The sequence below is a fragment of the Erigeron canadensis genome, chromosome 5 (assembly GCF_010389155.1).
Source record: "Erigeron canadensis isolate Cc75 chromosome 5, C_canadensis_v1, whole genome shotgun sequence".
NCBI lineage: Eukaryota > Viridiplantae > Streptophyta > Magnoliopsida > Asterales > Asteraceae > Erigeron > Erigeron canadensis.
In genome coordinates this window covers 23311752-23322000 of record NC_057765.1, presented here as the reverse complement: position 1 = coordinate 23322000, position 10249 = coordinate 23311752, and the positions used below count along the sequence as shown (strand labels likewise).

Here is a 10249-nt window from a genome sequence, read left to right as displayed (position 1 = left end):
ATCAATTCATAGTCATCTCAATCCATATCATTCATAATACTAGTAGGACTTTACCCACCTACTAGTCGTAATCAACGATTTGGCTAGTAGGAATTTACCCACCTACTAGTTCTCAAAATCAATTTGTCTAGTAGGAATTTACCCACCTACTAGCTCACAAAATCAATTTGGCTAGTAGGAATTTACCCACCTACTAGCTCACACAATCATTTTCAACATGGCCATGGATACAATGGCTAGTAGGAATTTACCCACCTACTAGCTCTTACATACAATATGACTAGTAGGAATTTACCCACCTACTAGTTCTCACAATCAACAAACAAATGGGTCATAGGAATTTACCCACCTATGACCCCAAATATTAAAAACATGATTATATGCATATACACTCACCTTGTTTGCGACCACAATTGCAAGATGACCATAAAACAACGTAATGCATTCAACCTATCAAATCACATTAAAAACACACGAATGGTCATTCATCATGTATAAGGTTACCTAGCCATAATCACTAGCATTCCAACACCCAACCCATCATTTACACTCTTATGTTAATCTTGGGTTTAGTTCACCTAACATGTATCTCTTATATCGTTTTCATACAAAAAGTACCATTTTATCATTTGACCAAGCTGCCTTCAAACGAGTGTAACTCAAGTTCTACTCACTCTTTTAACATGATTCCAGTGGCCAAATTTACATGACACATATGCCTACCTTTTATCTTTAGTAACCAACATGTGAATTGTCTTTAAAAGTTGCCTTCCAGTCGTTTTAAAAACCAAAACTGCTGCTGTTAAACAGCTTTGACCTTACTGACTTCAAATGACCATAACTTGGGTTCTACAACACATTTAGACCTCATTCCAGTGGCCACCTCTTTGTAACACATTTAGGTACATTTCATCTTCAGTGATCAAGACATTATTTGACTCACATACGTGAGTTTTACTCATTTTAACAACAAACATCAGAATCATTTTTGCTAAAAGATCAGCATTGCGCCACTGGATTCAAAAATTCATAACTAGAGTTCTACTTCGAATTTTGAACTCATTCCAGTGGGAAAATTTTGCTAACACAATAACCTACATTTTCTTTTTAGGACTCAACAAGTGAAAATGCTGTCATGAGGGCGTTTAATTACAACATCAGGGGCAGAATCTGTCCAGATTTCTTCTTACTTCCATTCATCAAAATTTACCATCCAACCCAATTAAAACCCTAAATTTGATTAACTTACAAGAACCCTAATTCATATTATATCAATTTACTCAATATAAATAAAACCCCCAAATTTTCCAATTCAAGAACCCTAATTTCTAAAATATAATTTAGCAAGAATCAAAATTAGGTTAAAGCATCAATACCTCAAATAATGGAAGACATAAGTTAGGGTTTCAATTTCATACTTTCTTCTCCTTTCTTCCTTGTAATTTCAGCCACCACCACCATAATTAAACCTCCACTTTTCAATTTTATGAGATAAAAGAAGATTATTATTATTGTTCTTGATGAAAGTTTCTTAGATTGAATGAGAAATTAGGATTAATGTTTGATAGTATAAGAGTTAGGAAGAATGTAGAAGAAAAGTTGGTGGAGAAGTGATGAGTAAGGAAGAAGGATTTGGCTGGCACTTCTTAAGAGTGCCACGCCCCATTCTCTAATTTAGTGGGTAAATACCCGTTATCCGCTAAAGTTCCAATTAAAACAATCCCATATTCAAAAATAAAATACTAGGAAACTATTTTAATGTCAAAACTATAATAGAGGTTAATTTTCATTGGCCTAGAAATTTGGGATGTTACAACTCTCCCCCACTTGGAACGGATCACGTCCTCATGATCCAAGCCGCACCTAGTGACGACATTGCAGTGAAGCTATTCCTTCATGCTTCCATAGTACTTTGCACCATAAAATAGTCTCAATTTACACTTCATCACGAGGCTAAGGATTTCCCCGGCATTGTCTTATATAAACTCATTTTGGATAAAACCTTTACGGTATAAAACTTTTTGAAGCGAGAATCGTGAAAGATAGAATAAATTCCCGGAAGTTCTTTGAGCAATTCCAAGCAATAAGTAACTTTGACAACTCGGGCAGACATTTTGAAAGAATCGGAAACCAAGACCTTAGATGTTCCTCATTTGCAATTCGTAAAATAAATTCTTCATATTACACAATCGCCAAAATTGAACTCGATAAGTCTCCCTACTTTATCCGCATAAAATTCTTGGCACTCTTCATCACTATGATCGTGCTACGCAACTCTCGGAGTCCGAGTTTTCTAAAACGAGCAGCAAATTGACACATCTTTTTTTTTTAATTATCAAACAACATTGATTCGTAGGCAAATCAGCACACTAACGCAATAGCTAGTGCTATACTGGATCATGAGCAGATTTTATGATCCACTAAAGATCGGCTATTCACGCTTAACAAGATTCCACTTCATTAGAGGACACTAACAATCTTTCTTAAGATCTTGACACATCCTTGTCATACCGGCGAAAGAAGTATTCGGATTTTATGGGCTTCTTGGAGTAAAATCGTTCTCACTTGCTTATCATTGCAAAATCTTCTCCTCAGCCTTCTCGGTGCGACACAAAACTTCATAAACGATAGAAAGAGTTAATCAACTTCATTGCTAGTTGTAGATGCTTCGTTGTTCGATATGAAAAAGAAATACTTGAGACTCGTATGATCAAAAGGAAATGATAAACTTGAAGCTTTGGAGGTAAAAACGCTCAAATTCGAAAATAAAAACAAATTTGGTGAACTCTGAAACGTGAACAGAACAATTCTTCTTACGACTATCGCGGTTTCAACTTCATATTCTATTTAATTAACTCGGTCAACAGTGAGTCTATTTGAAAAGGTTTTTAAAAAAAAAAAATCCTTATCTTTCTATTAAATCGAGTTGTGTCGTTACACATGAAGTCCACGTCCAAGTCCAATCCTAGCTCAAACAAGCAATTAATCATCCAATACGTCTTTGGTTAACCTATACACCTGAAAAGTGTACTAAAACGTGTCAACATAAAGTTTGTGAGTTCGTAGGTTTAAATAATAAAATTCAAGTGCCGGGATAACAACCGTTAACAATATACGAGGATTAGGATACCTAATCACGTCCAAGGAACCCTAAAAGGGTTTCATGTTATCAAAAGTCAAAATCAACATCCAATAACCGTGCATATACATGCAATATCGTCCACATTTAGGTTAAACAACCCGTATCCACAGTAATGATCATACCGGGTGTGGATTCGTCAATCCACCGTCCACGTCCACGTCCGTATATATATATATATATATGAATAAGATAACGTCGTATATAATATACAACAACGACCATCATCACACATATACGTCCATTAACACATACTACAAGTAAACAATTAGATAACTAACGCCTCGTTCCATATCATAACAAAGTATATCAACCGACAACGCTTAAACGACCAAGTACACTTTCCAACCCAAAGTAATGTAAGCACAGGGGCTACGAAACTCACATTTGCCTTGAATATCGCCTTACAATCGAGTTATAAGTATTTGATGAGAGTCACACGTCCAAACCTATTAATATATACACAACATGTTTTTATTACAATCTTTACTTGTCGTTTTAAGATGGCTTATAACTTTAGTTGACTCTTAGGTTTTGTATCCAATACAAAATTGGATCAGGTTTCAAGTATTTAACGAACTACTAACATCCGGAAGTCCTTAATGTTCACGGCTTGTCGTTACGTTTATAAATCTCGTATCAATATGCAAGTATGTATTCCTATATATTTATTTTGTATTAATATGGGTTGTCCCTTTTGTGAGCCCACACCAAACGAGTCCCAATTCTTTAGTTAACAAGGCTGAGCCCATAATAGAATTGAAATGGACCATAGAAGTGGTGAACGACTATTACAAAAATAAGAACAGAAGTTGCATAAACCGAAATTATATATATATACTTATATATTTATTTTGTTCAATGTCTTCTACACAACAAAACCAATTAGGGTTTTTCCCCACGCCTCTCCCAACTGATCGTGACTCAAACAAGGCCAAGAGGGACCCTACCAGAGGCTGGACACGTTGCAAACTAGAGGAAGAAAAACTGGAACAGAAATCTGGATGACAAACAATCCTCACCACCGTAAGCTACGGTGGTGGGTGGCGTAGGATACGGCATCAGGAGAACAAGGGGCGTAAGCTACGTTCAAATGGGGCGTAAGGTACGGTAGGCCGGACCAGAGAGGGCATAAGGTACGGTAGGAAGAGGCGTAACTTACGGCTGCTCGGAAAGTGAAGTTTTGGCGTCTTGTTCGACGTAAACAGAAGAGGCGAGGCGTAAGGTGAAAATGGAAGATGCAGATAGGCGTAGCCTACGCCCAGAAGGGTGTAATTTACGCTGGCAAGAAAACAGGGACGATCTGGGCAGGTTCAAGAACAAGAACAAACAGTTTGACTTTTAAAGTCAAACCTTGACTCTAACCAAATCACCCTAATAACGATTTTGGTTCGAAATTGGAAAGATCCAGGACATGTTTTTGATGTTAAATATCGAAAGGAATGTAAACAAAACAACCCCGCTCCAAATCGATCACAAAAGACAAGTTTTATAAAGTTATTTTATTTTGACCAAATTTTATAATAAGTGAAACCCTAATTTTCGGATTAATTGGAGTTTAGCCCGAATTTCACCAGGAGCTGCTTGTGTTGAACTAGAAACACGATTTCAAGTATGACCCACTCAATAAATCGACCCATAACTTGCTACAAGTGAAATGACCCGATTTCTACCCATTTTGTCCATAAAACCCTAGTTTTGATTTAAATTAGTTTCGATTCGGTTTTTGGCTCAAAGGTGTTTGAGTTTGACTACATACATAATTATAAACATGAAATGATGCTTTTGAGTTAGATTTACCTTGCTAAAATCACTTCCAAGGCCAAAACCCGAATTTGAGTTATCTATGAAGATTTCTTGCACTTAAAGCCCTCAAATTTTGATATGATGATTTAATGAAGGTTATGATGATTAATCTAGTATTAAATTAGCTTGAAACACCATTAATGAAGCAAGAATTTAGTGAGAAAGAGAATTTGAATGCATTTAGTGAGGGAGGTGGAGGTGGATGGAGATAATGAATGAATGGATGAAATGAGGAAGACATTGGCTGGGTGGAGGGATAAGGTTGGGTCATTTGGTGGTTCATGGGTCATGGGTCGACCCATGGATCACCCGATTACGTTTCAAGTCAAGTTAAATGTTCCGTTAGGTCCTGAAACAATAAATACGACCATTTAGCCCCGACTAGCATGAATACACATTTCTATTTCATATATAACTAAAATGATTATTTAAATTGACTAGAACAATAAATCATTAAACACATTCGAGCCAACGGTCCCATAATCAAATAAACACGTTTACTAAAAGTCAAACGAGTCAAAATTCACGAATGTTACACTTTCGTATCTGTTTGGTCCATGTAGGCCTAATATGATTCTTTTATCATCTGTTTGTGCTTAATGGGCCCGATAAAATCCATTCACATTCAGTCAAGACTATTATGTTTCTTTCGTATTCTATTGGGCCAGGTGGCCCCATATGATTCTTTTATTATTTGTTTGTGCTTAATGGTCCAGATACGACCTATTCATATTGAATCAAGACTAGTATGTTTCTTTCGTATTCTATTGGACCAGATGGCCCAATATGATTCTTTTATCATCTGTTTGTGCTTAATTGGCTCGATACGATCCATTCATATTGAATCACTACTAGTATGTTTCTTTCATATTCATTTGGGCCAGGTGGCCCAATATGATTCTTTTATCATCTGTTTGTGCTTAACTGGGCCGGATACGATCCATTCATATTTAATCAAGACTAGTATGTTTCTTTCGTATTCTATTGGGCCAGGTGGCCCAATATGATTCTTTTATCATCTGTTTGTGCTTAATTGGGCCGATACAATCCATTCATATAGAATCAAGACTAATATGTTTCTTTCGTATTCATTTGGTCTAGGTGGCCCAATATGATTCTTTTCTCATCTGTTTGTGCTTAATGGGTGCGATACGATCCATTCATATTGAAACATGACTAGTATGTTTCTTTCGTATTCATTTGAGCCAGGTGGCCCAGTATGATTCTTTTCTCTATAGTGTGCTTAATGGCTCGATACGATCCTTTCATATTGAATCAGGACTAGTATGATCCTTATGTCTCTTTCTCATTCATTAAGGCCCATTACGTTTCTTTCACATTCAATGACCAAATTGATAATGCCTGCTCGTCTTCCAAACTAATATGAACAATCTTTATATGTGTTAACGTATAATTATTTATTTAACACATTATATTTTTAAATAATTAACAAACAATACAATATATTATATTTAATTCATAAATATATTATTTTATTTAAAACTTATATATAGTTTTTGAAAGCATATATCATCTTTAAAATCAATACTTGAACTTTAAATTAATACTTAATAAATTAGTATAACTTTAGATTCAAAAATAAGAGTATATCTTTTGTATAATTATTTATATAACACATTATATTTTTAATAATTAACAAACAATATATTTTATGAAATAAATATAATATAAATTAGTATCTAAAATTTCTATATGGTTTTTGAAATTATCTATCATTTTCAAAATTAATATATTTGAAGTTAACTTTAAATTAGTATTAAAGTATATTTACAGAATTTTAAGTATAAAATAACTTTTGTGACGACTTTGTCGTCGCTAATAACGTAAAAAAAAAGCGGGAAAGTTTTTGAGTGGAGGGAAAAAACGAAAAACAAAAAAATTAAATAATTATACATTTAATAATTTACCTAAATTTATTAAAAACGAATAAAAAGTTTTGTGACGACTTTGTTGTCGCAAATGGCGTTGCAAAAAATGGCGGGAAAGTTTTTTTGTTGGAGGGAAAACGAAAAAATAAAAATAAAAAATAAAATTAGTTTGCGACGACTTTAGCGACGTCGTTAGCGACGCTTTATTTTAAAAAATGGTTAGCGATGCTTTTGGCAACGACATTAGCGACGACATTGTGAACTTTGACTTTCAAAGTCTTCCGGTCGATTATTTTGTCGTTTTGTGGCCTTTGGCGACGAAAACTTGGGCGTCGCTAAATAGTATGGTCGCGAAAACTAGTATTTCTTGTAGTGTTAACGAAAAGTAGAGCAAAGCAAAAAACACTTCTCCGCTTCCTCCTCCTATGCTTGAACCGGCAATGGATTGACATCTTCCCTCACCAAACTTGTGTGCGTGTCTATCACATGGTTCATCACTTTGAAATATACAAGGCTTCTATTAGGACATGTAATCATATGATCGATAATTAATTGATCGGAACTAGCAAATAATCCATAGTAAGACATTTGGTTTCATCCAAAATATCATGTAAGTTGACTATTTTTTGGCATATTTATTGAGATTGTTCGTTACGATTTATGTATAACATATATGAGGTTTTTCCCAACAGCCAATAGTTCATTCTAACTACCATACATGTTAAGAGCTAGATCTAGTGAGAAGACAACGAGACTATTTCCAACCAGCCTACTTTGTCCTCAATTTCTGATTGATCAAATAGTCCCATTATTACTTTTTATGTCATGTACTAACGCGACTATATGATTAATCGGAAATCGAGGACAAAATAAGCCTATCAGAAAAAGCGATGTTGTCTCCTCACCGGATCTAGCTCCTAACATATCTTGAGTAGCAAGAAACAACTTTAGTCTGTTGGGTTGAGTCTTATATATGTTTTATAGATTGTAAAAAACTATCACAATAGATGTTCCAAAAAATAGTCACTTTACATGATATTTTGGATGGAACCAAATGTCCTTGGCATGATTATTTGAGAGCTCAAATCAACTATTTGTCGATCATATGATTACATTTTATGATAGAAGCCTCGCAGAGGACAAGGTGACGAAGCGCGTGCTAGACTCGCACACAAGTTGGTCAAAGACAATCTTAAGCCATAACCGGTCTAAGCAAAGGAGAAGGAAGTGGAGAAGTGTTTCTCACTCTGGCTCCACTTTTCGTCGAGGCGCTCCCGTTGATTTCATTGTTGATGGTCCTAAAGTTGGTATGTGGTTGCTGCTAGCAAGGATGATCCTACTTCTGACGCTGATTCCACCCATGTGTCGCTTTTGACGAGGATGATCCAACTCCGGATTCTAATTTAACTCTGGTGTTTCTTATTCTGCGGTTGTGATGAAGAAAAATAATAATTTACATTAAGTGTGGCGCAAATCAAAATTGAAAACTAATGATGAAGTGGATGATTACAGAGATAATTATATAACTATGTGTGATTCTTTCTCTTTCTAAAAATCTGAAAAATAATAAAATAAAGTGTACTCGGTATAACTTATAGTTTTTTGTGGAGTTATTTCTAAGCCCCGTCCACGAAAATATTTTAAGATCCACGACTAAGAAGAGGCATTCATTAGTTTTGTATCAAATCATAATATAACTGAATTCATGGTGAGGAAGATGATTATAAAGATGATTGTATAATTGGATGCGTTTAACCATTGAGTAATAGTCCAGTGGCCACCGGTCGCCACTTCTCCACCGGGGATCCTGTGTTTGAGACTTTGAGTCTTGTCAAAAGTAAATATAACATTAAATGGTTGAGATTTACCTGACATTGAATTGAAAGGTTTCTATTCAATTAGTGGAAATCAAATAGTACATGAAATTAAAAGGTTTCTTTTCAATTACCTTTTTTATAAGGAAAATGCTAAATACAACCCTACGGGTTGTATATAACGTGCATAAAAAAACTTATACATTTCATATTAAAAGCCCGCCCTCTGATTAATTTCATGGTAAATATACAAACAATTTATACAGTTTTAGCAAACCCCTTTTTATAATTGGGTCAATTTTTTTTCTCCCATTAAATGCTCAAATAACAGGCCCTTTAAGCCACCAAGCTTTAATTGTAATGTGTTGGGGGTATGTTTCTCTATATGAAACTTGTCTCTTCGTTTTTATGTAGTACTTTCATCTTGGAGAAATTTTCATTAAATCACCTAATAGGAAATTGACTTGACAAAAGACGCCTTTGTATGGACGATACAGAATCGCCCCGGATCAGTGCATCGTGGTTTGTCATTTTATCAATTTTCGTTCTCGTAATTTTTTTTTTTTACATCACCCTGTGTGACTTTGTGGTGACTTTTTGTTTCATTAGGCACCCCTCATCTTAATGGGACGTTTGTGACATTCCGTTAAACTATGCACATGAGAGCGTTTTCGTACTTACGGATGTTCTTCCCCAAAATAAACTCACCTCTACTTTCCCTTCTTCATTTTTACATCTCGAGATCTATACATATATTTACATATATACAATTATACATAGATAAGATCTATATAAACATATATCCAGAGATCTATATGTGGTGTCAAATGATTTTACAAAATACTAAAATTGTTTTCTCAACATGATACTTACATATCCATATCTTCAAATAATTGCCACAACAAAATCGTTCTTTCACACACTTAATTCGTGTCCTTACAATCGAAATCTACTATTCAAAATCCGATTTTTAACTCGGCGAACACTTACCACCACTATCGGTGACCAACACCTACCACCATAACAACTTCGGACCAACTTTCGGGATCTCTCACAACAACTAAACTCGTCGCCCGGTTCTTAAACGGAATCAACTCCGCCATCCGCCATTCGACCATCTATATAGATACACACGCACACAGACATGTGTATATATATATATTCATTCGGTCGGGATTTCTAGCGAGGTAAGCTGAGGTGGAGCGGAGAGGTGATGGCCGGTGGGGCTGGTCGGAAGTGATGACCGGAGATGAAATTAGGTGAGAAAAAAAACAGTTAAGAGAGATCCATACATATAGTACTCTATTGTTTAGATCTAGTTTTGATTTGATTTTATGTGGTTGTGATGATTAGGTTAAATTTATATTATTGTAAAGTTTGTTGATGTGTATGTGTGTATTATGTTGATATGGTGATTTATTTTGATTTTGGGGGTGATTTATTTTTTAATTCTTGGGGGTGATTTATTTTTTGATTCTGGGATTATAATGATAGAATAGATATAGGAGAGAACTATGTGAAAGAAAAAAAACAAGTGAAGAATTAGAAGATGAAAGGTTTTGGAGGTTAAAAGACTAAGATAGTCTCACGTGCATTGCACA

At 35.0% G+C, this 10249-nt stretch overlaps 1 long non-coding RNA gene across 1 annotated transcript; it reads left to right on the top strand.

The window, feature by feature from the left end:
- Window positions 1–9023: 9023 nt before the first annotated feature.
- LOC122600696 lies at window positions 9024–10032 on the top strand. Its single transcript, XR_006324082.1, has 2 exons — window positions 9024–9170; window positions 9258–10032. It is a non-coding gene; the product is annotated as an uncharacterized LOC122600696 (long non-coding RNA).
- The last annotated feature ends 217 nt before the right edge of the window (window positions 10033–10249 follow it).